A 22,923-nucleotide genomic window follows, 5' to 3' on the forward strand; every position below is an offset into this window, starting at 1 on the left:
CACGTCCGTCGACGAAAGTTGCGCCACCGAATGTTTACACGGGATTAAGATAAATTGATTGTTTACATTTTGTTCTGTTTTCTAAAAAGCTTCAATATCACTGGAACAGTTTCGTGTACAGTACTGCGCCAAAGGCCACCACGTAAAATTTGTTTTATACTTGAATAAATCTCTGTCAATGATACGTATTTATTACCGTAAATTCGAATACTTTGTTCTGCCATACTTGGTCTAGAAAAAACACATATTTTCCTGTATTTACGGGAAAATTTAGGAAAGGAGTTAAGAGCTAGCCAGCACACAGTTTTGGTTTAAGTATTACTAGTAGACTCCAAATTTTATGCATTTGTGACAAAAATTAGTAGATAAAATAAAAATCAGTGAAAATATCAGACGATTTAAAAAAATACGATTATATTGCCTTAGAACAATTAGTAAGAAAAGAAACAATGCAACTATGCAACTTTTATTTCTTGAAATTGACGTGCACAATTTTTATTTTGTATAAAGATACACAATCTAATGGTTAAACATCTTTGGGATATTTTGGATAGAACACGAAAAAAAAAATTCAACCGAAAAATGCAAAAAGTCGAAAAGTCGATGCTGCAACTGTTTTGCCTCAGGTATCCTTATAAAATATTAAATTTTTCCCATAAAGTTATACAGTATTAGAACACTGTATAATTTTTAACTGTACATTATGTAATGATATTAATATAAAAAAATATATTATATATTTATAATATAATTTTGTAATATAAATGGCCTAAGACTTTTGCGCAGTACTGTAAATGAAAAATATATTCTGTCGATTGGAGTATAGTTCGCAGAATTTTACAGAAACGATATTACTAGTAGAATTATACGATCAGTATCGAAATGTAGAAAATGGAGAACGCAGATGCGGATGCGAATCTGGTGAATGTATTAAATTAATTTGAAAGAGTCGAATTAATTACGTGTTTTGATCCAATGGAGTGGAATGTTACGGCGGGGTTCATAATTGGGTACAATTTCCGGCATGAATCGTGCGAGCACGAGTACAATGCGTAGAATAATATTGAAGTTAAATCTCGGAAGGGAAATATGAACGGTTTTCACGTAATTACTTACTACTTTTTGTGTTATATGAATCACGTTACGTCAAACTACTGTATTACACATTCATGGCGTGCTTTAGCCCACAGAGTTCAATACAATGAAGACATTCCCAGAACGCATCAACGGTTTCATTTTATCTAAAATCGAATGAAACATTTCAATCATTAAAGTTGGAACTTTAATTAATTCCAAGTTTAATTGACACCGACTGTGGTCAATTTAAACGCTAATCTCTTGAAAAATATTTTTATATTTCACTGATTACGGAGATTTTTTATTGTTACCTCTTTACATAATTAAAAATATTTGTTTCCACCAATCTTCATCAGTTCCCGACTTAGGACCCAAGGCAGATTGTCCCCTAATAAATATATTGGATGATTGCAAAAGTTCGTGTTAGAAAAATTAAGTAACAGTTTTATTAATCAATTATAGTGATCATCACTACATCATCATTTTCCACAATTGTCTCCCAAAATTTTACAAATTTGTCCAAAGAAGAATTCGCGGTCTCTGAAAATCGGGCACGAACTTTTGCAATCATCCAATATGGTATAGCATGCAATTTTGAGAGGATCTTCTGCATATATCCTGTTATCGTAAGAACTAAAACTTTTCTTATTTTCTTAAGATGCTGAATGCGGAAAACTATTTTCCACATTTAGCAACTCAATAAAATTGAGTTCAAAATGCCACCATTTTGTAATTAATTAAAATTTTTATTCTATTTTGGTTCAGACCATAGCCGCACTCATACTGATTAATATGCTTCCTAATTTTTTTGGATGAGCAGAAAGACTGGAATCATGGTAACAGTCAACACATGTTTTTCAAAACAGACTATATAAAATAATATATAGCTCATGTAATTATGATTATTTTTACTTAAATAAACTAGCTTCTATATTTCAAGTTCCCATAAATATGTGTGCAAAATCCTGATACAGAAAGCTTCATATTTTTCCTTAAAAAATGTCTAAAAATTGGTAAAAAAACTTTCTCGAATACAAGAATACCCCCTAAGTTACCGAGAGTTCACATCACGTTTTAACCCTCTAACGGCGGACGGGTTTTTGCACGTATATAATTGATAATTTTTAAGACCATTCACTGCACTATTTATCAATTTTTTGATACATATTTTTGAAGGCATTTCTTGTAAACACAGTAGTCTTTCTGATGCTCTTAAGGTGGTAGGTGTTCATTTAATTTAATCGTCAGAAATTGGGGAAGTAGATGACGACTTTTACACGTTGGGTCAAAATAGACTCAGATCCCGGTCGTCGGAGGGTCAACAATTTTTTTACAATACTTTTTTACAATAATTTTAATATACAATATTTTTCTGTTATGTGACGATTAAATCTCCGAAGTTTATCGGGAGGGGGGGGGGGACCTGGGAGGTCTTGTAGAATTCAACCCACAAGTGAAGATTAGTTGACCCTTCACTGTAGTATTTATCAATTTTTTGATACATATTTTTGAAGGCATTTCTTGTAAACACATTAGTCTTTCTGATGTTCTTAAGGTAGTAGGTGTTCATTTAATTTAATCGTCAGAAATTGGGGAAGTAGATGACGACTTTTATACGTTGGGTCAAAATAGACTCAGATCTCGGTCGTTGGAGGGTCAACAATTTTTTTACAATATTTTTTTACAATATTTTTCTGTTACGTGACGATTAACTCCTCGAAGTTTATCGGGCGAAAAATCTGGTAGGTCCTGTAGAATTCAACGCACAAGCGAACGTTAATTTACGGGGAGCAATCAATCGTTGGTCGATAACGATTTCTCCCGCTCGATCATCAAAAATAAGTTGCCAGATGCGTCTGTAAGTCTGTACCGATCACGTATCAACGCCGAAACCTTCTATCGTGACGAAATTGCTTTCTACGGGAGCCGCTCGACGTAGGTTTTCGTTCCTCCGATGAAAAGAGTTGCCAAGCCCGAGTGTCAATGGATTCGACGGTTGTCGCGTGGAGGAAACAAGGAACGGCCGCTAAATCGGATGAATTGTGTCCGCAGGATGCGGGACGCGGGACGCGTGCCGCACGAGCGATTTCACGCTTTCCACGATGCCGTGGCGTCTTGCCGCAGCGAGATCAACCGACACAACACAATCGGGTGACATAACGCCCGGCGTGAAAGCGTTCCCGCTTCTTACAATCGACGGATTGACACAAGAGTTCTTGCGCCGACTCGGAACCGTATCTCGGCCGTGCATTGTCTCACGCCTGTCAAAGACGTTGCGGCCGGCCGATTGTTACGCGAATGACCATTCTTTGCCCGTTTTTTTGTTGCCGAAACGGTTGCCGGATCGATGCGAATTAAGTAACCAACCGGTTACACCGACTTCGTAATCCCACAGCCGCACAGTGGTCCCAATCGATGAATTAGGAGGAAAAAAGTTCAAAATTAATGGTAACGAAAAACACGCATCAGTGAATTTTTTATGTACTATACATCCCAGAGAGACGCAAAGTGAATCGGTTACGCAATGTAGAAGGAGACACAATGTAGAATCAGACAATCTACTTCTTTTTTTTTGTAAGAAAATCTGTAGACGTAGAAAAATTTCTTTCATTTTGTGTGGATGTTGGCTTTATCGTATACAGAACATCCAAGAGTTGCTGAACATTGGGTGTCCTTTTTCCAGTAGACTAAAAAATTTGGAATTCCTTTGTTAGAGTACTGAATTTATTTTCTTCTGTCGCTAAACTCTTGCCACTAAATTCTTGAAGGCTATTTGCAATTTCTAATTCTAACTGTTTTTTCCAGTGATAGTTCCTCATTCTGAGAATCTGAAAGTTTTTCACTATGTTCATAAGAATCATTGTTATATTTTCCAAAAAGTCTGCTTAGAATTTGTTTTGCCATTTTATACGTATTTGCCTTGGATGTTAAATAAAAAATGTATCTTCTGAATCTTTTTGCAGAGATTCTGGATTATGCAGATATTTGATAAGGGATACAACAATTTTGTCTCTTCTTTTAGATACTTCTTCTTTAATAACAACAAGAAACTCATTACTCAATTCAGTATTCGGTTTTTCTAAAGTTTTAAATAAGAATTTAAGAGAATTTAAGAATTTATATGTTATAAAATAAACGAGATTCATAAGAATTTTCCTAGATTTAAATTTCTCGAGAAATACTGGAATTTCTCGAGAAATGAGAAATAATCAATTATAAAATTTCTCGAGAATTTCTCGAGGAAGTATTCTCGAGAAGGACCACTAATTATGACCAAGAATTGTCATATATTAGGGGGACCCATAAGTAATCAATTATTTTGAAATCTGAAACAAACTTTGCAGTAAATTCAAGTTTTTATTTCTTAATTTATTATATAATCTCCATCATTATCAAGAACAATTTGCCATCTTTCGTGCAAATTTTCAATCCCCCTCTTATAGAAATCCAGAATTCGTGAAGCAAAATATGACTCAAGGTGCCTCCTTGCATCTTCTACAGAAGTGAATGTTTTATTTCTTAAATAATGCTCTGGAGATCTGAAATGATGATAGTCAGAGGAAGCAATATCCGGTGAGTACGGGGAGTTCGATAAAACTTCCGATTGCAATTCTTTGATTGTTTCCCGAGTGAGTTTCGATGGACGGGGCCGGGCATTGTCAATTTGCAGTATTACACCTTTTCTGTGGACTAAAGATGCCCTCTTTTTCAATAGTTCTGAATACAGCCGTTGTAATTGCTGACAATACAACTCAGCAGTAACTGTTTCTCCAGGTTTCAGCAACTCAAAGTGAATTATGCCACGACAGTCCCACCAAATGAGCAGTAACACCTTTCTAAGTGATAAGCTAGGTTTAGGGGTTGATATTGCGGTTTGATTTGCATAAAGCCATTGCTTGGAACGCTTTATGTTATCATAAAGAATCCATTTTTCATCTCCGGTAACGATTCTGCTAAGAAATGGATCTCTACGAAATTTGGGGAGCAGTGAAGTGCAAATTGATCGGTACCCGTATTCTTTGCCTATATCCCTTTCCCATTTAGTGTAGGTGCCTTTGTATAATTGACAATGTGGACCCAAGGCTTCTCGATAATTCTTGTATACTTAATTTTGAATCAGCTTCCACTAGAGATTTTAGGGTGTCATTATCAAATTCAACTGGTCGTCCACTTTGAGGCCTGTCAGAGAGATCATAATCACTAGCAGCAAACTCTTTGTGCTAGTTTTCTGTTTTCTTTGTTGTTACCGTTGCATTAAATCCTGCATGAAAATGAAAAAGTATGAAATGATGAATATGGTCCTCGAAAGGACGCCGGAAGGACGCCGCCATTTTATTACAGGGTTGTAAACAAAATTATACTTTTTAGAAAATTTTGAACACAGGCTGCTTTACCGAAAACTGTAAACGAATTCGTGTTTCCTCTTCAACGATCGGTACAGAACTAAAGGCAAAACATATTCTTTGCAAATAATTGATTACTTATGGGTACCACTAGTACTCATCAATTATTTTGAGCATTGTGGCCACAGCTACGGCAAGTGCGCCCGCCGATGCCCGCGGGCAAGGTATAGCTTACAAAACAAACGAAGATCATGTATATCAAGATGTCCCGAAGTAGAAATAATAATATGAATCACTAAATTGAAATAAATTAGCTAAATTAGTAGTTTTATATTTACCTTCTACTGTGGGATTCGTGTTATTATGAATATAAAAGTGTTTATAATGCCCGGTAATAAGAACACACATTTTCATATTTCATGACAAGCGATCGAGTAACGTAAAACAATTATGCGTTGCGACGCGATATTTGCGTTCGTTATTTGTTTTATTGTTAATGAAACTAATACCAGAGGTCACTTTGTGTCTGTGTGGGATGTTTAGTACATAAAAAGTTCACTGATACGTGTTTCTCGTTACCTTTAATTTTGAACTTTTTTCCTCCTAATTCATCGATTGGGACCACTGTCAGCCGGCGACGAAAAGATAGGACACTCGACGTTTCTGTCTGCTTCCATATACAGTGTTTTCTCTATATATGTCGCCCAGACGTGGATGATAAATGTCGCGGAATTGTCCCCACTACCGCGGAATATACCCCGCGAGGGGCCAAGAAGCTCGGCGTCCGAGGCCTCTCGGTCTTCGTAACCCGTGGCAGTGGGGATAGTTATGGGACTTTTTAATCGGCTAGATATTTGTGACATTTATCGATTAAAAATTGTATAGTCTGCGCATACAGACACTCACAGTAATATTCGACGACTTGGATTGTTTTGAGGAGTTAGAATAATTAGTGTACTACATATGAAAATATAATGTATCCTTAATATGATGAGCAGGTGTAACGCAAGACAGTAAAAACTTCAGACGATTTTAAAAATACGGTTTCATTGCTTGCGACTTAATAAAATTATTCCATAGATATTACATGATTATATAGAAAAATTGTGTTATGGTGATAAGCGAAATGATTTTTCGAGTAATTCAACGTGTAGTTACTAAGAATTTCTACTTTGAATACTGTGCATGACTCGGGATCATTCTCGTCGGGGATAAAATGTCGTCGCGAGGAATGCAGTCTATGGGGCGAGGGAATTTCAGTCATCCGACGAGCCACGAGCATAATTCTTCTTCTCCTCCGGAAAAATGAAAGAAAAGGAGGACGAGAACAAAGAATGGAAGCGTCAGAGGCGTCGACATAATCGAGCTTAAAACCGCGCGAACCGCTCGCCGCAAGCCGACGTTAAGCGTCCTGGATGGTTGCTACGCCAGCTACTTTCCATCGAGATAATCCGGTAATTTAAAAATCTTGGACGGAATGTAACTCCCTGAAACGGCTCGCCATCTTGTCCGTGCTAAGACCGCCGTTCTTTCTGCCACTGTTACGTGTCCCGGCCGTCACACTTACAATTACTCCTGATTAGAGGCCCGGCGCTAAGGCGCGCATCTGAATCAAGCATATTACCTTAATTAATGCGAGACTCTAATCCATTAACTCTGGAATGGCCGAATATCCAGCTGCGTTTCAAGAACTTAGCACCGAGTTACTTGTGACCCGTACTAACAGCCCTCACTGGGGTATCTTGGGTACGCCAAATACATTCATTTCTCTATATATGTCGCCAAGAACTGCATGATAAACGTCGCTCAATCATTCCCACTAGCGTGTGGTATACTCCGCGAGGGGCCACGAAGCTCGAGAGGCGTCGCACAGTGGTCCAAATCGAGAAATTCAGTGACTTTTTGTTATAACTTTTGTACCATAAGAGTTATCGGGATGAAATTTGCACTAAAATTCATTAAAAAAAATAGTCAATTTGAACTAAAGAAAAATTAATATTTTTTAAATTTGTTAAACAATAATTTCTTATTCATTTTCATTGATATTTTTCACTAAAAAAAAATTGTTTAAATACAATCTTCCAAACCATTTTTTCTTTCTAAGTGTGTATTTTATATTTGTTTCACACATGCAATGTTTAATGAATTGGGAAAAATGTAAATTTGAGGAGTCGGGTAAGGTAAAAACGTCACATAACTGTGTCAAAAGATATTTTTTATAATAATTGATAATATTTGTAATATTGTATATAATATAAAATAATTTAGTAACATTTTTGTAAATCTTTTGTGATAAAAATGTGATAACAATGATGGTTTTATAATATACTAATAATAACATGAAATATGAAAAAATAACATTTGTTTATACTTTGTCAGTCTTCATTCTCAAATGGTTTTGTCTAGCATTATTTTTTATAGTCCATCCATTTCAAAGCCTGCCTTTTCTATTATTTAATTATTAATAATTCAGCTTCTGGTTCTAAATTTTGTATTCTTTTCTTACATGATTTCACTCGCATTGCTGACATGTGCGGGTCCGATGTCAATAAAAGTCTATAAAATACATCTTCATTTGTTAATATTCTGTCTGATTTTCTTGTATGTTTGTATTTAAATTGTTTAAAGTCTTTGTGACGTGTTTCTTGAGCCTCCTCCGATAATTGTCCGATTGGTAATAATGCGTGTTTTATTACATCTGCACCATGCATTAATAACTTATGGACTGAAGCAGGCATGGGATACCAATCATAATCGTAACATTGTCAGTTTTAAACTGCTATAATTTGCAAAGGCGGAAGAGTGCGGAAATAATTTTTATACCATCATATAGAGGAAGGTGTACTGAAAATAGTCCAATTTGTTAGAAACTGGGACTTCCTGGGACTTTAAAGATATCTCTTACCGAATATAAAAAATTTTTTTAATTTTCTCCATTTAGTCCAGCATTAACTTTTAATACATTGTGCAGACTAATTAATAATGTAAGACACGATTTCTTATCGCAAAAATCTGCTCTTTAATTTAAAAAAAAAGCGCGAGAAAATATTAAATAGGAACGTCAGGGCATCGCATCAAAGTGAAGCAATTTTTCTCGTGAAAAATACTCTTCTTAAAATGTCCAACTTTCAATATTTATTACAACTATAATATTTAATAAATTGTACTAATTTCTCCATTTCCGAGGTCTATGGACATTTGGGAAGCAATGTTCATTGATCAGGTATCGATACATGAAAGTTCATTTTCGGGCCAAAAGTCACTGAATTTCTCGATTTGGACCACTGTGCGTCGGTCGCCGAGAAGTGTAACCATAACAAGGCTCAGGGTTTGTCTCCTGGACGATACACGACGCTGGCAAGACCCGTGTTGTTAGTCATATGTCGAGAATTCACTGTATTTTGCTCTAACTTTTTCTGGTGAACGAATTGTCTCGCACAGTTTCATCATGACTTTGTTTGCAGTGTCTCCAGAGTTTAAAGATTAGAATTACTATACAGGGTCCCCTCAAAAGTCCTGGAGCGGTCGATTATCTCAGGAACAAAGAATTATAGATAAAAATGATTTAAACAAAAATTTTAATTTTGTGGCATGACAAAATTGTCCCCACCACAGCGAGCACTTCCACGTTTCCGCCACGGTCCGGTCACGTGACGCGTTTCGTCTCTGTCGTGCGTATGTCACAATGTCACGTGACTAGTCCGTTAAAAATAGGTTATGTCTGAATAATGTTCAGTAAGAATTAATCACTTTCTAAATCTGAGTAGCGATCAGTACATACATAATTCTTTATTGTTCACTCTGTGTTGTTCATTGAAAAAAAAAACAGATATTTATCTTATATTTGTTTCGTTTATCTACATTATGTACACAATAGAAAATATAATATAAATAATACTTTTAAGATTAACCCTTAGCACTCGAATGGCGACTGTAAGGCGTCACTAAAAATTGCTATATCATTATCCAAAATATTTTTTACATTATTAAATTTGTTTGTATTTAATAAATTACTAAACATTTCAATATTGTATAATAATAGTATGTATAACATGAAAAAAATATATATATAGAAGAGAAATATTCTAGGTTGGAAGAAATGTTTCGTTTTGGAGTTAAAATAGCTTCTAGTGCAAAGGGTTAAAAACAAAATATTTTGTATCAACATGCTCCACCGTGGGGCATTTTACAACGAATCAAGTAAACAGTTTATAGCTCATTCTGTACGTATTTTTCTAAAAGTTTCAATTGCGGTACGTAAAGACGAAGGTTCAAAGAACATCTTAGTATACTTCTTTCTACGCAACTGATTCAAAGAAAAATTACAGAAATGAAAAACTGAAAAACTTGCCCCAGTCTCTCTCGAAATATTTTTGATGTGCGATTCAACACTGTTGGGAAAGGAGCACACACAGAGAGAAAGAGAGTCCGAAATGAAAAAAAAAAAATTCGCTAGAAGTCGCAAACATTCGTTCAGGCAAAACGTTTCTCGATGATGGAAAAGATTTCAATGGATTCGCAAAATCGCAAAGAACTCGCGCACCCGAGATCCGCGAAGGATTCGGAAGCGAAGGTCGGCTTCCTTAAAATGTCTTACGGCTGGGCGAGCAGTAAATCTCTCCGGGTGCGAAATATTCTCGGTATGTAGGGAGATTTGACGTGTGTAATCGATAGCAGTCGGATTGTTGGCGGTGCAGACGACCTAATGTATTCGGCGCCTCGAGTATCGACGTACCACGTGTCGTTATGCATGCAGATGTCCGATATGGTTGGTGACTTCGTGTCAGGGTTGCGAATCCACCTATGAGAAATAGATCCGCGGCAGTTGCCTCGCGTTATTTCGCAAGAATGCCTGTCGCTTTGCCGGGTTGCGCGTCGACAACCGCGAGACACGAATATGATGGGGACGGGGGCTCGATCAGCCCAATTTTTCCGTTCGGTTGGCTCGCCGAGCTTCCCAGGCGAGAAAATGGAGCGGGTAGAACGCCGCGGCCGCGGCCGCAGCCGAGGATAAATCGCGGGGCGATGTTTACTTTTAATTTCATTACACTGAAACGGACTTAGCGGTTTTAATAAAGCGTCGCTCGTGAAAATTGCGACGCTCTGCTCTCCCCGTGAAACGCCCCCACCCTCCCCATCCCCTTCGGACTCTCGTCTTTTATTTCCCCTCGTACGCGTACGAACAATTTTTAATCCGCGGTCACTTCATCCCCGTTGTTCGCTCCCTCCGTTCCACCAATTTTCATAGCGCAACGAGACGCCGACAATCAACCTGTGCGCGCGCGCATTGTTTCGCTTTCGATGCTATCGGGACGGGATAATTCTATGGGGAAAAGTTGATCGATAATGGGAAGCGAAATTAAAAACTTTTATCACCTATGGCCAGTCTCAGTCAGAACACAACAGCAGTCGAAGAAATTGTATTCGAACGCAAAGAGATTGTGTTAGTGTACAAATTTACGTAAAAATTATGCAGAACAAATACAGTCGGGGACAAAAATAGGTGGACAGTTAGTGGAAATAGGTAAAAATGAAGTTTAGTCGAATTAACATTACTGTTATAAACTTAAGTTTTAGTTATTGTATATCCTTATAGTGTACAGATTATTTAACGAATAATTGAAGTTCATGTTTACATCTTTGTGTAAACACGCCGTACCATAACGAAAATGTCAGCTATTTATCAGGGGATAAAAATAAGGGGACACTTGGTTATAATGTTATTGTGAGGTATGAAATGTATACAAACATTAGGCACAGGACACGCTTACATGCAGTGATCACCATCAAATTTATTAGTACCAATTCAAGCTTCGCACAAGTAAGAACATTTATACAATAATTACAAAATGCCAGAAACGAAAGAAATTTCATATCAAATTCACCATTTAATTGTAACGGACTGCTGTAAGAAATTAAGTCACCGCGTAATAACTCGGAAGTGCAACGTATTTAAAAGTGCAATAGGAAAAATTTATGAAAAATATCTAGTACATAAGACCGTGAAAAATTTAAGAGGTCGTGGACACAAGCGCTCTATGTACCACCATACAAGAAGACCGTCGAATTTTTCGTACAAGTCGAAAAGATCGAACGATTGCAGCAAGAAGCATCGCAGAAATAGTGGAAGTAAATGTTTCAAGAAAATAATAAAACGAAGACTGCACGAAGCTGGATTAACGTATGGCTAGACGTAAGCCATATTATTACAAGAAATATGAGAAAACGTTTAGCGTTTGCAAAAAAATATGTGAATATGCCGCTAGCATTCTGGAAAAATATAATTTGGAGCGACGAAAGTAAATTTGAGTTGCGGCAATTAAAAAAGAAGCACAAAGTCTGGAGAAAAAAACATGAATCGTATAAAAGACCATTTATTACACCCACAGTTAAATTTGACGGTGGATCACTAATGGTGTGGGGGTGCTTCTCGCGAAACGGAATTGGTACGTTAGTACAAATGGACGGAATTATGAATGCAGATAAGTATATTAATATACTAAATGAAAATTTAGAAGAAGCAGTGGTAAAAATGGGTTGCGACGGCGAATTTGTCTTTCGGTAAGACAATGACCCTAAACACGCTACTAAGAAAACTAAAAAATTTTTTAAGGATACCAATATTAAATTACTAGAATGGTCGGCCCAGAGCCCTGACTTGAATCCTATCGAGAACTTATGAAGTTTACTGGACGCAAAAGTTCCATTGGACTATATTTTACATTGGATTATATTGGACGATAATAAGGTCGATTGTTTCAAAAAGTTACAGTCTGAATATGAAAAAATGAGTAACGATTACATGGAAAAGTTAATACAAAGTATTCCTCGACGTCTGGAAGCAGTAATACAAGCAAAAGGCGGCAATACCAAGTATTAATTTTTTTATGTGTTCCATTTATTACACATTTCATTGAGTGTCCACTTATTTTTGTGTGCTGATGAATAGATGTCATTTTCGTTATGGTACGGCGTGTTTACACAAAGGTGTAAATATGAACTTCTATTATTCACTAACTAATCTATACACTTTATAGTGTATGCCTTATGGCTATATATGATAATAAATAAAACTTAAACTTATAACAGTCATGTTAATTCGATAAATTCATTTTTACCTGCTTTCACTAACTGTCCACTTATTTTTATCTATAGATTATAAATTATTTATAGATTATAAAAAATCGCTTAACTCTATTACATAAATGTGTCGTGTCTATAGCAGCAATTTTAGATCCCCCTGTGGTAGGGGAGACCGGGTATGGTTGTCACATTTTTCTACAAATTATAGGTACCAAAAAGGTCATTTGGATAAATTTAATAAAAATTACCTGTCTACTTTTATTAAAAATTAATCTCATGGATATTATCAATAAAATGGAAAATTAATTTAAAGTCAGATATAGTTCGTTTAACCTTCGATTGCAAAAGGATTAAAAAAACATATAAATATATTTCTATATTTAATCTTTTATATTAACTACAATATAATATTTACCAAAAAAATGAAAACAAGAAGTCGGAACCTCTATTTGCCAACCTCAAATAAGATTTCAGTGTGAAAACTGTCTACTTGGTTTATTTATTTCGACGCGATGTTACAAATCTATAGTGTGTACGAATGTTTCTTGTTCTTCAATAATGATTTCATGCTGCCTAATATAAGATCATCTTACATATTTTCTGTATGTACATACAAAAATGAACAATTAAACAATAATTTATAATTGTTATGTTCCACTGAAAAATAATTTAGATATAATATTTTGCAGTCAGAAGAATGTTCGTCAGCTGTTCAAAATTGTCATGTTTTCACATGCTCGCTTTTTCCTGATATTAAGACTGAAAATTAGAACGAAATGCTTGTGTAACTGTGAACAGAGTCCCAGGACAGCTAGTGGATAGGGGAGAACAGCGTCATCAGAAGTTAAGACTGTACTATGCATCGAGTAGACACCATGTTTGCTTCCATTCAGCATAGTTACTGTCTCGTAGAGCCATTGTCGGCGAAAGCTGCATATGCACTTCCAACTGCGTCTACATGTTACCAACCCTTTCACTGAACTTCCTTGAACATTGTTTAGGTGTGCATCCATACACATTCAGAAGAAACCCAACCATGTCAGTAGGTAGGCAAGGTTTTATCAACTTGCTACTCTTGACCGCATCTCCTTATTTAATTCCAACATATCTTCCGACTAATACTGCAATAAAGTTCACATAAACAATAAAGTTCAATAAAACATTTGGAATTGTGGTATAGACATATAAGATTTATTGGATCGCTGCTAATGAATTTTTCTATATGAAATTAATCAATCAAGCTTTACGAAAACCTCTGTTATCACTGCTGCCGACTTATGATCTCCCTGTAGCTCCGACCGCAATCCCCTTGATTATTAGTAAATGCAAAACATCAAAGGTACCCTAATGGCCACCATCGCAGAGGTGATGACGAAAATGGTCAAGGAGGAGGTGAAGCGAGCCAGGTTCAGGTCCAAGCTCAAGAAGGTCATGGCAGCTATGCTATATCAAGTAATTCCATTACATACGATTCGCTAGTTTTGTACAAACTGACGAAAGAATACAGTGATTTCTCGATATATGTCGCCAAGGTCTGAATGATAAACGTCGTGGAATTATCCCCACTACCGCAGAGTATATCCCGTGAGGGGCCACGAAGCATAATACGGCTAAGGTATGTCTCCTGGACGATACACGACACTGGCAAGACCCGTGTTGTTGACATATATCGAGAATTCACTGTATTCAGTTTTCTGTCGATATAAGACGACGGCTCGGGATCGGCTTTCGTCGTATTTCGGATGAGGGTACCTATACTACTTGACTTTGTTCTGGAGTGGACCTAGAGAGAACACAATTGTATGAAAACGATGGCTCGGCACCAGCTTTCGTTTTATAGCGGATTAGAGTACCTATGCGGTTAGGCTATTTTCTCGAGTTCGCCGAGAGGGAATACGGAGCATAAGGTTGTCAGCCGAGCAGTGATATTTTTCGTTGGAAACGGATAGAATATGACATACCCTCTCTTTCTGGCAATAAGCGATGTCGAGGGAAAAATTTTAAGAGAAGAAGAGGGGATATCGATTTTCTTATTTCGAAAGAAAAATCGTCGTCTTTTATCTGAGGAAAACTGTATTGACATTTTCTTAGAATCTTAACCATTTTCCTATTTACAATGTCTTTTCCGGATTTATAAATCAATTTTGAAATTTTAAGTGAAACTGGAGGAGATAGAATTCGCTTGGCGTCCAAAAGAAAGCATGTAAAACAATGTTCATTGAACAGAACCTGTACTCCTCGCTAACGAGTACCCGTCAATCTCGCGAAACACAAGAAAACCGTTGGAAAGATAAATATAAATAAAACCCAGGTTTTTCGTGGACCGACATCATCGATATATCGGGGAGCATTGCAAAATGAACTGCATGGTTTTATCAAAGCTTATCCCCAGAGGCTTTATTTTTCCCTGTCATTCCCCGAGAACAGGATAAAGGATGCCCATTAATCAACGAGTTCTTTGCTGGTACCAACTCCTCAATTTCCTATACTTCGTTTGAAGGGATTGTCAAAAACTGACGTGGAACTTCGCCGCCTTTATTAAATATTTTTAGAACAACGAACTCATTACAGCTCCACCCGTTTGTTCTTTAAGAAGATTTAATTGACACCGATTAAACAAGTAACATTTTTTATATCTATTTTTATATCTAGTTTCACAAATTAATTTACTTATTGTAAGCGTATCAGTAATTTATAACAAGTATATAAAAATAATAATAATGATCCTTTAAGAAAGAATGTAATTCTACACAGTTATTTACGTTGATAAACATATATGATTTAGCAATCAAAAAGAATTGGGATTATTAAATACTATACAAATTGTAAGCAGAGTCACCATATTAAGACCAGTCTCCCCACTCTACTTCCCCTTCCACGACGCCATACCCCACGCTCCGCCGCGGCTCGATCACGTGACGCGTTTCGTCTCTGTCACGTGACTAAGCCGGTACTGGCAGAGAGGGGGTAACTTCCCTCAATTGGAGTCAACTCCTCTGATCTGGTGACTTTGTAAGTCGCTTGACTGATCGCGCTCCTCCGTATTCCAACGGCCCAGTAAATGAAATTTAATATGAGAAAAGTGATTGTTCTGTTATCCGAACACTTTTGTCCCCCGTATTAGTTCGGATATCCGTGTTTCCACTGCGGTGAATTGAAATAAAATGGAAGATGTGTATGAAAAATTGAAAAATCAAGTACCAGACAAGAGGAACGTTGCTATAACCATAGTCTCGCGCAGGGGGGGGGGGTCGGCTTGAACTTTATCGGCTCGTTGGAGCAAGTGCCGGGCACGGAGTGTAACGATTGAGTTATGAAACCGAACGATTCCCGAACGATCCCCGAACACTGAATGGTAACGCTTTTATCGGTCCACGAGTCGCGATATTTGGCGTCGCATAGGAGATAATACGGGAACGTTGAAACATGTTCCGTTCTTTTTGCGAGAAATCGAGGAAATAAATCGCGTAAGGAAATCAGGAGATACAGAAGTTCGATTCCGCTCGAATGACCTCATTTCTGGCAAGGATTCCGCAGATTTTATCGGGAAACTCTCGGATCTCCCTCCCTACTCGCTCCTCCTCCCCCACCCCTCCCCTCCCGCAATCTCAAGACGTACATCGATAATACAGGGCTAACGAATGTCGCGGTAAAATGTGCGAACATCCACCCTTTTTCCTCGCTAAATGATTTGTATCGCATCGCATTGCACGCTAACCTATTTCCATTGGTTTTTGCTTGGCAACCGGTTCTTCATCGTTTCGTTCGGTCGACGGATATATGGCGGTTTCTCGCGGTTATAAACCAGACAGATTGGGAGGATATTTGACGTGAGCCCTGCAGACGAAGGTATCGGTGGATCGTCATATGATTAACAATTAAGCACGGAAATCCGACGATCAGGGATTCAGGGCGACGAATTGAAATTACCATGGCGCAATCTCCGGAATGGTCACGTTGAAACCCCTTAAAGCTTGATTGGATTCTGAGGAAACTGGTCCGGACACCGCCGCAGTGTCCCTCGAGGTATCGATCTCGGCTCATTTAAACCGGTGTAAATTGCCTCCAGATTAAACACTACTTTTACCGATTGTTCTACAGATTGGTAGCGATTGTAATCGCGTTAAAAAGATCGGAAATGTACGGGCTTCCGATTACTTTCACATCGGGCCCGGATAGATTGCAGGCATTTCATCGCTGATCACATTTATTAGCAATTTCATTACAAAACTGTTTGACAAGATAGGATTCAATGAAAGACCTCAATAAGAATAGAGCACCAATTGTCTGAACCAATTGGGACCGAGATAGTTCGGAATATCGATATATGCAGATCATTGAATAATTCGGATAATGAAATATATATGTAGTTACCCAATTTATAATTGTAGGAATTAAATCCAAAATAATTTAATATGTACCAGAGCATATACTATGCAAAACGTATAATGCATAGTAATTATGTACAGTATAGTAATGTACCGATTGCTACACTGGCACCGTTACGTTGACTCCAAGAAGTGGTGGGGATAGCGACGATGCAGCAGTGGTTCGGATAATTGAATAATTCGGATAATGAAGTATATATGTAGTTAGCCAATTTATAATTATAGGAATTAAATCCAAAATTATTTAATATGTACCAGAGCATATACTATGCAAAACGTATAATGCATAGTGATTATGTACAGTATAGTAATGTACCGATTGCTACACTGGCACGGTTACGTTGACTCCAAGAAGTGGTGGGGATAGCGACGATGCAGCAGTGGTTCGGATAATTGAATAATTCGGATAATGAAGTATATATGTAGTTACCCAATTTATAATAATAGGAATTAAATCCAAAATTATTTATTATGTACCAGTGCATATACTATGCAAAACGTATAATGCATAGTGATTATGTACAGTATAGTAATGTACCAATTGCTGCACTGGCACGGTTACGTTGACTCCAAGAAGTGGTGGGGATAGCGACGATGCAGCAGTGGTTCGGATCATTGAATAATTCGGACAATGAAATATATATGTACTTACCCAATTTATAATTATAGGAATTAAATCCAAAATGATTTATTATGTACCAGAGTATATACTATGCAAAATGTACAATGCATAGTAATTATGTACAGTATAGTAATGTACCGATTGCTACACTGGCACCGTTACGTTGACTCCAAGAAGTGGTGGGGATAGCGACGATGCAGCAGTGGTTCGGATCATTGAATAATTCGGACAATGAAATATATATGTAGTTACCCAATTTATAATTATAGGAATTAAATCCAAGATAATTTATTATCTACCAGAGCATATACTATGCAAAACGTATAATGCATAGTAATTATGTACAGTATAGTAATGTACCGATTGCTACACTGGCACCGTTACGTTGACTCCAAGAAGTGGTGGGGATAGCGACGATGCAGCAGTGGTTCGGATAATTGAATAATTCGGATAATGAAGTATATATGTAGTTACCCAATTTATAATAATAGGAATTAAATCCAAAATTATTTATTATGTACCAGTGCATATACTATGCAAAACGTATAATGCATAGTGATTATGTACAGTATAGTAATGTACCAATTGCTGCACTGGCACGGTTACGTTGACTCCAAGAAGTGGTGGGGATAGCGACGATGCAGCAGTGGTTCGGATAATTGAATAATTCGGATAATGAAGTATATATGTAGTTACCCAATTTATAATTATAGGAATTAAATCCAAAATTATTTAATATGTACCAGAGCATATACTATGCAAAACGTATAATGCATAGTGATTATGTACAGTATAGTAATGTACCAATTGCTGCACTGGCACGGTTACGTTGACTCCAAGAAGTGGTGGGGATAGCGACGATGCAGCAGTGGTTCGGATAATTGAATAATTCGGATAATGAAATATATATGTACTTACCCAATCTATAATTATAGGAATTAAATCCAAAATAATTTATTATGTTCCAGAGTATATACTATGCAAAATGTATAATGCATAGTAATTATGTACAGTATAGTAATGTACCGATTGCTACACTGGCACCGTTACGTTGACTCCAAGAAGTGGTGGGGGATAGCGACGATGTAACAGTGGTTCGGATAATTGACGCTCTACTGCAGGCCTGGGCAACTTCTTCCCCGCCAACGCTTCAAGACCCCTACTACCAGTGCGCAGGTTTCCCCACCACTGGCCACTTTATATTACCGTGCTTTTATTTTTCTTGGACACAACCTCTTATATAGGTTCCTAGCACCGCACCCCTTCAACCACACAACGTAGGAGCATGCTGGGGGTCTCAGGAGTGGGAAGAGAACATGTGGCTCGCGAGACATAGTTGCCTAACTTGTTCTCCGCCGTCGCTGCGCGACCCCCTCCATTAACTTTCCAGTTCTCCCACTCTTCAGCACCACTCTTAGCATGACTTTATCTCCATAGCCGAGGAACTGGGTCCCGCGGGCCGCACACTATTTCTGTCGTAGGATACCAGTCGAATGGTGGGAGACTCTGGTAGGCACTGAGAACCATAGTTGCCAGATCAAGACTTGTTCCCCCACTCTAATTTTCCCTTTTACCGCGCTAGTTTCCCCACGCGGCCCGGTCACGTGACGCATTTCGTCTTTACCGTGCATACACCGGTACTGGCAGAGACAGGGTAACTTTTTCCCCTCCATTCGTGCTACCTCCCCTCATCTGAAGACACTGCTGAGAACAGGGGAAAGAAACAGTGGGTATGGCTACCAGTTCCCCGGCTCTGCTGTATTCGAATCGAAAGGAATCGATAATCTGTTCGACGTTTCTCATTATGTAAAGCTTTATTGACACGAATATGAAACAAAAATTGAATGACCACCTCCGAAATATATCTAACAAACTTTGATAATTTTTTCCATACATTGGTATAATGCCAGTACAATTATAACTGTTTTTTTAAGGAATGAAAAATTTCGATAATAATTATAATTATCGGCATCAGACTAAAATGTAGGGGCAAGGGATGACGGGAAATACGAAACATTTGTTCTACGATAAAAGTGTTAGCTGTTCTCTGGTTTTGGGAAGAGATTCGGGGTCTCCTGCCGGAAAGCTAGCGATCAAACATATTGTGGTGTCTAACCCAGCGGTGACGGGCAATGTAATAAAAGACAGCGGAAATTGATTCGACAGAGCGTTTCCCTCGAGAACTATCTCGCTTCGGCTCGATCATGTTGTCGTAGACCATGCAGCATTCTGCTCCACCCTGTTACCCCGACACATCCTCCTGGCTCCTGCCATTTTCAGAAATCTACTCGGCTTTCGTTAGGGATCAAGGTAAACCTAAACATCTTTGACAGTGATTTCATGAAGGGTTCGCTCTCCACGGTGAAGCTTTGGCCCTTCGATCCTTTTCAGATTGCTATCAATCTAGGTCGGGCAACGAAGAAGTCACATAATTGTTGACTGTCTTCCAATTGTGCGATGCTCAGTGTGTCTTGGTCTTTAAATAAAATTACTTGGACACTATATGTTGTTTAGAAATATAGTTTGCATAAGAAATGCAATATTCTTATATTGCTTACATTACATAAGTAAACATACAGGGTGTCCCACATAACACTTTTCACGACTTTTCAAGCACTTGCGATAATCTGACAAACAAATTATTTTCAACAAAAGTTGATCAGTTTTCGATTGGTTATACATTCCAATAAAAAGGAAGTTCGAAAAAAATTATTTTGTAGTATTGTCAAGGTCACCTTCATTTTTTTTTTTTTGGCACTGTATTTTTGACTTAACAGTATTATAGCCCGTATCAAGACGCATTCAACGACTTATAGAATACCATAAACTTTGGATAATCTTGAAGGCAAAGAAATGAAAATTTCACCAAAAAATGACTGTCTGCTTGAATGGGTGATAATAACTCTAGCTTGGCCACCACTTGATTTTTTTTTTATGGGGTCATTTACAGTCGATAGCTGTAAAACAGCAGTGATATGCTGTTCCAATACAAAATAAGGAACATTTAAAGCAGCGAATTCGTACAGCATGCGAAGAACTTCGCTACGACAGTATCGTAAGAGCAACCAATGCAAACTTACTACGTAGAACGGAATTGTGTCTACAATAACATGGATCACATTTCGAACATTTGATGTGACTTTTTTCATGAAATTGTTTACAATCATTTAGTCAAGGTTCCTGAATTGAATGTAACTTCGAGTTTTAATAATAAACACGAGTTATTATCACCATTCAAGCAGACTGTCATTTCTTGTTGAAATTTTCATTTCTTTGCCTTCAAGGTCATCCCAAGGTCATGGTATATTAGGTCGTTGAATTCGTCTTGATACGGGCTATAATACCGTTAAGTCAAAAATACAAAGTGCCATTTAAAAAGTGAAGGTGACCTTGGCAATACTAAAAACAGGAATTTTTCGAACTATTTTTTATTGCAATGTATAGCCAATCGAAAACTCATCAACTTCCGTTTAAAATATTTGTTTGTCAGATTATCGCAAGTACTTGAAATATCGTGAAAAGTGTTACGTGGAACACCCTGTATATGTAAAAATATTGTACTTGCTAAATAAACCACTTGGTTTAAAGCAATAATAAATAAATAAGATATGAATGGTTTTAAGGAGGTCATGACCTGCTCGTAAACAGTATCTTCCTAGACGAATATGTGAAGGTCACACAAAGATGATATGCATTTTTGTTTTTATGGAACCGTATATAGTCTTGGCTAAAATAAAATAGAATATCTAATTAATAATATTATCTTATGTTTTATCTTATGTTTGGAAGAGTATATTAAACAGTTCTATCGGTATAGAACTTTAGGTAGGTAACCTCAAGATACTTACGGAGCGTCATGACAATGTTACGGTAACTTTTGATACACCTAGTGCAGCTTTTAAACTAAGGAACGTTCCTAAGTTCTTGTGGGGCTGTTAATATTAGATTAGAAGTATGGTGTTCAGCTATTATAGTTACGCACTTAAGACTGCCAACGAAATTATATAGAGCAGTGAGAGCGGCTCTGAGATCGTTTTATTAGCTGGCGGCTCGTTTCTTGCTCGCTCCCACTAACTCATCATTATCTCTCCCCTTTCCAGTTATCAAGATTGAAGCAAGCCACGTTCTACTGACATTATAGCTCTTTCATAGACTGGGGATAATCATGAAATTGGAAAATAATGAAATTGGAATCAGATTTACAATAAATGCCACAGCAGTTTACCTTCTAGATAAGGAAAAATATAATACATATAATACAATATAATACTAAGTGTTACTGAATAAAGATAAGTGTTACTGAATAATTCCGATGATATTTACTTCTGTAATGAACAATGAAAGTTACTTCCCATTACAATTATGTTAACGGAAAATTAGTGTAAATATGATCCGAATGATATCATGTTTGATATCAATTTAGTCAGAAAAATTGCACAAATATATTGATGAATGTCCCATTAAAAAACAAAGAAAAATAATTAAGTTTTGTTATTGGATTAGTAGTGGACTCCTGGTCTCACACCGATATACCCTAGCCGTGTTATGTTTACACTCCTCGGCGACCGAGGTCTCTCGAGCTTCTTGGCCCCTCACGCAGTATACCCCGCGGTAGTGGGGATAATTCCGCGACATTTATCGGCCATGCCTCGGCGACATATATAGAGAATTTACTGTAATTCGTACAATAGACTCGGTTAAGAGATCGCGGATGAGGTTTAACATTAATTGGGTCGTATGAACTACATTCTACTATAATTATATAATTTTAAAAAGTACTCGTGACGCTCTATAGTTAATAATATTCATTGTAGCCATTCGTAAACTTTGTTACATCACAGTGAAAGTTGGGTTTCCTTTCTGAGAACTTACCGATTAGGAAAATATGAATTTTTACGACACCGACAGGGGACGCTATCTTGCAATTGTATTAAAACGAATCGTGTCACTTTTTACAGTTCGGAGATAGTGTAACAACGGCGAGGAAGGGAGGGGGGGCGTTTTCGTCGTCGTTGATATTCGATGGAATTCTCCACCTAACGAGGTGTCAGGAGGTCTGGCCCCGATTCGATTTCCCGAAGAACTCATCTCATTCTTCGGCGAAATTCAATTTCGACTTGAATCTCGGATCCTGTCACGGAACAACTTAGGCTGCATTCAAACAGGGAGGGTCAGCTAATTAAAAGCCTCCACCGCATCCGTCAGTACCCCGCCCCTGCCCCCTTCCTCTTAATCGAACACCTTTCCAATTTTTCTCTTCAACTGAATTCCAGAGATGCGTTCTAGCGAAATTCCTTTTGCCGCCTCCCTACGACCATAATTACGTGTTAGTGCCTCGAACGCATTTCGAGAGATCCCAGTTGAACATTTTCCCGATTATACGCACCAACTCAATTTACTTTTTAATACC

The 22,923-nt window shown here is 37.5% G+C and overlaps 1 long non-coding RNA gene across 2 annotated transcripts; it reads left to right on the top strand.

Annotated features, from left to right (window-relative positions):
- Positions 1 to 9,337: 9,337 nt before the first annotated feature.
- Positions 9,338 to 15,122, top strand: LOC143354006 (uncharacterized). Of its 2 annotated transcripts, XR_013082256.1 has the most exons (4): positions 9,338 to 10,881; positions 13,193 to 13,955; positions 14,011 to 14,118; positions 14,661 to 15,122. It is a non-coding gene; the product is annotated as an uncharacterized LOC143354006 (long non-coding RNA). The 2 variants fall into 2 exon arrangements; XR_013082257.1 differs by lacking the exons at positions 9,338 to 10,881; positions 14,661 to 15,122 and adding an exon at positions 13,075 to 13,105 and having other exon boundaries at positions 14,011 to 14,410.
- The last annotated feature ends 7,801 nt before the right edge of the window (positions 15,123 to 22,923 follow it).

Source organism: Halictus rubicundus, chromosome 5, assembly GCF_050948215.1.
Source record: "Halictus rubicundus isolate RS-2024b chromosome 5, iyHalRubi1_principal, whole genome shotgun sequence".
Lineage (NCBI taxonomy): Eukaryota > Metazoa > Arthropoda > Insecta > Hymenoptera > Halictidae > Halictus > Halictus rubicundus.